Source organism: Pseudophryne corroboree, chromosome 1 (genome assembly GCF_028390025.1).
Source record: "Pseudophryne corroboree isolate aPseCor3 chromosome 1, aPseCor3.hap2, whole genome shotgun sequence".
NCBI lineage: Eukaryota > Metazoa > Chordata > Amphibia > Anura > Myobatrachidae > Pseudophryne > Pseudophryne corroboree.
In genome coordinates, this window is record NC_086444.1 from 1,070,073,064 (window position 1) to 1,070,081,123 (window position 8,060).

The window sequence follows — 8,060 nt, forward strand, 5'->3', positions numbered from 1 at the left end:
AGCCAATAGCGTGCCTGCCTGTGATCTCTTGGCCGTGAGCGAACGTGACGCTTGAGCGTCTCGACCACGGCTAAGCGATCGTTACGCAACGAGCGTACCCTTACGGTACTCCATACGTAAATAGCGTACAGTGTTCTTAGATCTCACAAAGGGTTTTTATATAAGATAAATATTTAGCTTTATCAATTGCGGGCTCGTCCTGTCCTTCACATATCTGCACTAGGTAATTTCAGCAGACATTATCCAGCAGCAAAGGGCGGGAGATCATGGCCCTCATTCCGAGTTGTTCGCTCGGTAAATTTCATCGCATCGCAGCGATTTTCCGCTTAGTGCGCATGCGCAATGTCCGCACTGCGACTGCGCCAAGTAAATTTGCTATGAAGATAGGATTTTTACTCACGGCTTTTTCTTCGCTCCGGCGATCGTAGTGTGATTGACAGGAAATGGGTGTTACTGGGCGGAAACACGGCGTTTTATGGGCGTGTGGATAAAAACGCTACCGTTTCCGGAAAAAACGCGGGAGTGGCTGGAGAAACGGAGGAGTGTCTGGGCGAACGCTGGGTGTGTTTGTGACGTCAAACCAGGAACGACAAGCACTGAACTGATCGCAGATGCCGAGTAAGTCTGAAGCTACTCTGAAACTGCTACGAGGTGTGTAATCGCAATATTGCGAATACATCGTTCGCAATTTTAAGAAGCTAAGATTCACTCCCAGTAGGCGGCGGCTTAGCGTGTGCAATACTGCTAAAATCGCCTTGCGAACGAACAACTCGGAATGAGGGCCCATATTCCTTGTAGTGCTGTTTGGATAAGCGTCTGCTTCTCTTAGTAAAGGGTGCTGAAGGAATCCGGGAACCGGAGGTAAGAACAACACGCTAGTCTCTTTTAAAACTGTTTATTTTTCTGTCTTGAGTACACACGCACGCACACATATATATCTGCATTTCTTTTTTTTCATTTGTGTATTTTCGTATGTCACTCTCCTGTTTGCCAGTTTTATAGTTGATAAACGTGCTAAGAGAGATTTGCTGCTATTTTATAGGTTAAGAGTAAAAAGGTAATATAGTTAAAGTATAGACAAACACAGCTGTGCCTGAGAGACAAGGCGAAGTCAGTGTGGTGCGCGGTAGATGATAAAGGATCATCTACATTGATAAACGTATAAATTGTGTTACGGTGGATCTTTGCTTTGCGTACACGTGTCTCTAACAAAGGACTGAGACTTGCGTACGCAACCCAAGGGCCGACGCACGCAGCGTATATTACGCAACGGAGCGTACGGGTACGCCCACGTAACTCAAATCACAAGTGTTAATTTTTTTTCTTCAACGCGATAAATAGCGCAACGCGGTAAATAACGCAAGGCGATAAATCGCGCAAATCTATTTTAACATTCGAAATTTAAATTAATAGATCCTTCTCCTAATTTGTAACACATCTGGTCTAAAGAGAAATTTCTGCGCAGAAATAGAAATAGAAACAAAAGTGTATATGTGGTGAGTGAGTGTTTGTTTTTACAATTTTTGAGGTTGAACCACAAGAAAAGTCGAGTTCTCGTGAGGTACATGCGTGTAAGTGACGTACAGGGTGGCTAGGGAGGCATCCCTGGTTAAAACATACAATTTGAGCATTAGAGTGTAGCAGACCAGGAGGTCATACTGTAACAGACCAGGAGGTCATAGCAGACCAGCAGGTTTAGGTACAGCAGACAAGGAAGTCCGCTATACAGTCCACAGGCACAACACCTAAAAGGGTTGGTGCAACACCCATATAGGCCATACAAGCTCTGGCTGAAGGAATTCGCAGCCGTAATTTTCGATTCCACTGGTCGCTCCGTACATAAGATTAGTTGCTTATGTGCTGAACGATTGTACCGCACGTAATTGTGTGCATTAGTAAACCTGACCGGTACTATTTGTGTACGAAGGTCATAAACGCTATTTGTACATTCTAACGTGATTTGTGTAATTTTTTTATTTTAAGGGAGGTTCGCTGCTCACTCAGGAACTATCCAACAACCAATAGTTACTGGAAAGAGTAAGTGTTCTTCGGATCACCCTCACAGGTTCCAGTAAATAGAGGTTCAGGTCGCAGGGGCCCTGGGTCGAGTACGCCAGCACCATATCGGTGTGATCAGGTCGTATTGGTCGGCGTGGGCGAGTGAGTGGGGTACTCGGTAAACCGCCACCGTCAGCCTATTTTGAACATTTTGGTTTGCGTAAGGGTTGGCTGAATAAAGCAACACCTTCGAACTATGGGGGCCACTTGTTCAGGTAGGGGGCGATCAACCTCGGTTCGGGTTGATTCAGTGAACCGACCAGTCGGGTCGGCAAGGTACGTAATGTGTGAGAAATACGGAAGTCACACAGAAGCTTTATGTGATGAATGGGAGAGAATGACGGTACATGACGGGGAGAAATTCCCAAGAGTAGGTAGCTTCAGCACAGAAGTGTTAACGAATTTAAGGAGAAGGATATGTCTCATTAAATCAGCAAAGAGACGAATCAAGCATTATGATTATTTACAGTTGTGGCAACAGGAGGGTGACATACAGAGAGGATTGGCTCAGGCGGCGGGATCTGGCTCGATCAGAAAACGGATAGCCACGGCCCCACCGCCACCATATATATCGGGAGAAAAATTGGTTGCGGAGAATGACGCATTAAGGTGTAACAAACAAACACTTAGCAACTGTGTAAATGTTAAAGATAATGTTAACCAATTAACCAATGCAAGTATTAACCCGTGCTAGTTGTATCCTGTTTTGAACTTTCCTCAGGAGTGTGATCAAGAGGACGAATCGGCAACAATTTCAGCGCTCTCTCTAGCAGCCACCATAGCAGAGACCACTGTAGGCACAGCTCAACCCCCGAGATTAGTAACAAAGGCCCCTAGCGGAGGGATAGGTGAGGTCGTATCAACGGGTAAGTACGGCACCATACACTATGCTGAAACTATTTCACCACAGCCTGTAGAATCTACACAGAATGAGGTTGTTAGAGTTAATCCTGTTAAGGTAATAGTAGTTCCAAATGGGAAAACAGACACTTCAGGAGTCACTCCTGTTAGGAACATTGCCATGTATAGCCCATTTTCCCGAATGGAATTAAGGACCATAGTGTCGGAATTCCCTGACCCTAGAAAAGACTTAGTTGCCAGCCAAAAATACATCAGAGACCTAGGTAACACGGTAGAGCCCAACAACAAAGACTGGCAGATATTGCTGAGAGCATGTTTACCCTCCAATGTCGACGCAGCTCAATTTTTAGCTGACTGTGGATTAGATCAGGATGTACCTCTTACAGAAGTGTACAACAAAGACAATGTAAAAAGAATAAGTTTACAGTTAAAGGAGTATTTCCCAGCCGTAGTTAAATGGAACAAAATATTCTCCATTAAACAGAAGGAGTCAGAAACAGCTGCAGAGTATTTTCACAGAGCATTATCAGAAATGGCAAAATACACAGGCATAGAGGACATTAAAACAAACATAAACCATCGAGAAGTAGCAGTATCGGTACTGATGGATGGTTTAAAAGAGTCATTGAAGACTAGGGTACAGACCACACAACCATGTTGGCGAGGTCCGTCTGTGGCTACTTTGAGAGAGGCTGCTATTGATCACGATAGGAACATCACCAGACACAGGGAACAACAAGGTGATAAGTTAATGGCGGTAAGTATACAGGCCCTGACCACAAGGCAGCCTTTGTTTATATCACCAAACCCTGTGGGTAAGTCAAATGTGGTTACTTGTTATTCTTGTCATAAACAGGGACACATGGCACGAGATTGTAGAGTGAAGAATTCACGAAACTCATACCAACCCCCTAGACAACGACACGACACACGACATTGGGATCAGGGTCCGCAGAAACGGAGTTATGAGCCACATACAGGGGAAACAAAAAGATATCCCCCGAACAGAGACTGGCAAGCCTCTGGTAGCTCCCAATTAACTCCATCACAAGTAGTTGCTGCCAGCAGGATTCAGGGAGGTCACCATACCCAATAGGGGTGTGGCCATACCTGTAATCTGCAGCCAGTAAAATTGATTGCAAGCCTTGGAAGTGAACCAGAAATTGCAATCAATGTAGCTGGTAAATCATTAAACTTTCTTGTAGACACAGGGGCGGCCAAATCAGTGATAAATTCGACAGTGGGCATGAGAACCACTGGTAAGACAATTCCAGCCATAGGGGTAACGGGAGTAGTCCAGCACTACCCTGTTAGCAAACCAGCCGAGATTACAGTAGGGCCTTTACATACCAAGCATTCCTTTTTGCTGGCTGCATCGGCACCGACTAATCTCCTGGGAAGAGACTTACTGTGTAAAATGGGGTGCGTCATTTATTGTACTCCTGAAGGTGTATTCTTGGACATACCTGAGAATCACGCTCAGGAAGTGCGAGACATGTTAGACTCCCCGTCAAAATTAATGTCACATACCATTATGACAAATAGGACTCCCTCCCAAGTAGAAGAAATGACATCTCAGATACCAGAGTCACTTTGGACTAAAGATGGACAGGACACTGGATTAATGGCAAACGTAGCTCCGGTAGTTGTACAAGTAAAAGATGGTAGGATAGCTCCAAAAATCCCACAGTACCCTCTGAAGCCAGAGGTGGAGTTAGGAGTGTATCCCGTAATAGAGCGCTTGCTACAACAGGGCATTCTGGTAAGAACGTCCAGCACTGCCAATAGTCCCATCTTCCCTGTTAAAAAGAGTGGGGGGAGGGGTTACCGGCTAGTGCAGGATCTAAGGGGGATTAACAAAATAGTTGAGAGTCAGTTCCCCGTAGTGCCAAATCCAGCTGTCATCCTAATGCAAATCCCTCCCACTGCGAAATTTTTCACTGTTATTGACCTCTGCTCCGCTTTCTTTTCGGTACCTCTGCACCCTGACAGTCAATATTTGTTTGCATTCACATACAGAGGAGTCCAATACACATGGACTCGATTACCACAAGGATTCATAGATAGTCCAAGTATATTTTCTCAGGCTTTGCATGATTGTTTACAGTCTTTCCAACCAGTGAGTGGATCAGTATTAATACAGTACGTGGATGATCTACTACTGTGTTCTGATTCATTGGAAGCATCCCTGAAGGATACGAAACAGCTCCTGTTTCATCTTTCAGACACAGGACACAAGGTTTCCAAAGACAAGTTGCAATTATGCCAAACTAAGGTAAAATATTTGGGACACTGTCTAACACAAGGACTGAGACACCTGACCGCTGATAGAATTCAAGCAATTAGAGACATGACTCTGCCACAAACCCAGCAACAGATCAGAACATTTTTAGGAATGTGTGGATATTGCCGTAACTGGATCCCAGGGTTTTCCATTCTAGCGTTACCCTTGCAGGAGATGGTCTCCTCAAACAAACCTGATCGGATTTCGCATACAGACGAGTCTGAGACAGCATTTGAGAGACTTAAACAGTGCCTAACGCAGGCACCAGCATTGGGTATGCCAGACTATGGGAAACCCTTTGAACTATACGGAACAGAAAGTGCTGGTTGCGCGGCAGGCGTACTAACCCAAAAGCACGGTGATGCCAGCAGGCCAGTAGCATATTACAGCGCTCAGCTAGATACGGTAGCGCGATCCCTCCCCACATGCTTGCGAAGCGTTGCTGCGATAGCATTGCTAGTAACGAAAAGCGAAGACGTCGTGCTAGGTCACAACCTCACAATTCATACACCACATGCAGTGTCAGCCTTGTTAAATTCTGCCCAAACCAGACACGTCTCATCAGCGCGGTTTACAAGATGGGAATTGGCACTAATGGCCCCCGTAAACATCACCATAAGGAGATGCAGTGCATTAAATCCTGCAACATATCTCCCAGGTGTGCCTGGACAGGCACAAAGGGTGGAGGATGAGAGTGGTGGGGAAGGAGAATTTAATACAAAGGAAGACACACATGATTGTATGGAATATTTGACCCAAAATTTTACCGCAAGGCCTGACATCAGTGACAACCCACTGGAAGATGTAGAACTTACGTTCTACACGGACGGTAGTTGTCATAGACAGTCAGACTCGGGAGACTTGTGTACTGGATACGCAGTCGTAGATGACCAAGGCACCATAGAAGCAGAACCGCTAGGCCCACCTCACTCAGCCTAGGTTGCTGAACTGGTCGCCCTAACCAGAGCATGTGAATTGGCTAAGGGCAAATCAGCCAATATCTACACCGATTCTAGATACGCATTCGGGGTAGTCCATGATTTCGGAGCCCTATGGCGCCTCAGAAATTTCATGACGGCAGCTGGTACACCGGTAGCGCATGCAGCTCACATAAAAAGGCTTCTAACAGCGATACAGGAACCCGACAGAGTGGCTGTTATCAAATGTAAAGCACACACATATAGCCAAGACCCAGTATCACTTGGTAACAGCCGAGCAGACGAAGCTGCTAAATTAGCAGCTGCTACCCCCAGACAGACAGACACCACACAACTGATGGTATTTAATACCATCAACACACAGAAGTTGTGTGAGATGCAAAATTTGTGTTCCACACAGGAAAAGGCAGTCTGGAAGTCAAAAGGATATGGCCAGGAGTCCTCAGGACTCTGGACGGATGGACACGGTAAACCAGTGGCCCCCAGAGCATACCTTCCATGTTTAGCTGAGGCAGCTCACGGGTTGACTCATCTGGGCAAGGAAGGGATGTGCAAGTTGGTGAGAGCATATTGGTGTGCCCCAGGATTTTCATCTCATGCGAGTAAAAGAGCAATGTCATGCCTTACCTGTCTGAGAAAGAACATCGGAAAGGCAATACCTACAGAACCATCTCATATCCCACCTGCCGGCGGCCCTTTCCAGGTAATACAGATTGACTTCATTCAATTACCCCCTTGTCGAAATTTGAAATATGTACTTGTTTGTATAGATGTTTTCTCAAATTGGGTCGAAGCATTTCCAGCGGCCACAAATACCGCTATGTTTACTGCTAAGAAAATTGTGCAGGAATTTGTATGTAGATATGGTATCCCTAGAATTATCGAAAGTGATAGGGGTACCCATTTTACAGGTGATGTCTTCCAAGGAATGTGTAAATTGATGGGAATTGATAGCAAGCTGCACACTCCATACCGTCCACAGGCGAGTGCGAAAGTGGAAAGAGTGAACAGCACTATTAAAAATAAACTGAGTAAAGTGATGGCAGAGACAGGATTGACATGGCCAGAAGCTTTACCCATTGTACTGTACAGCATCAGAACCACTCCCAGGTCCCCTCTTAATCTGTCTCCCTTTGAAATCTTGTTTGGTCGACAACCGCATGTTATGATTAACCCTCAGGATGATTTGAAATGTAACAATGAAGTGACTGTAAAATACTTGATTAACATGAGTAAACAGTTAAGGAATCAAAATGATAATCTGAAGTTAGTGATTCCTGATTTACCAGATAGTAATTGTCATGACATTGAACCTGGGGATTATGTAATGATACGGAATTTTCTACGCTCAGGTTGCCTTATTGACAGATGGGAAGGACCATACCAGGTCTTATTGACTAGCACTACAGCATTGAAGGTTGCTGAGAGAGAGACTTGGGTTCATTCGTCCCACTGTAAAAAGGTTGCTGATCCAGAGAGGCCCCGTGATAAGGAACAGACGGTAGAGGTTGTATCACTGGAGTGTCTGTTCCAGGAGGATTGAGGCGGCACCTGAGCATTGAAAATCACAAGACCAAAAGCAGTTGTCGATCCCCTGTTCCCTTTTATTGTTTTTCTCCAACTTCCCATCCCCTCTCCCTCAAATAATTTTTTCCCCCTTCTCATTCTTCTCCGTTTCCTCCTACAAGATGGACTTGCCCCAAGAGACTGTGATCCGGATTTTCCTGTTGACCATGATGTTGACCAGAGCAGTCTGTTCCGGCGAGAGTACCATGGAGGTCGAGAGAGGTTCTGGAATGGGTTCTGATTACAGAGATGGAGGCGTAGTTTTCCAAGAACAACATAATCAACAAGCAAAGGCGAGTATCAGAAAACGATCCGATAGCATTGACCATAGAAGGAATTGTGAAGGATTGTTA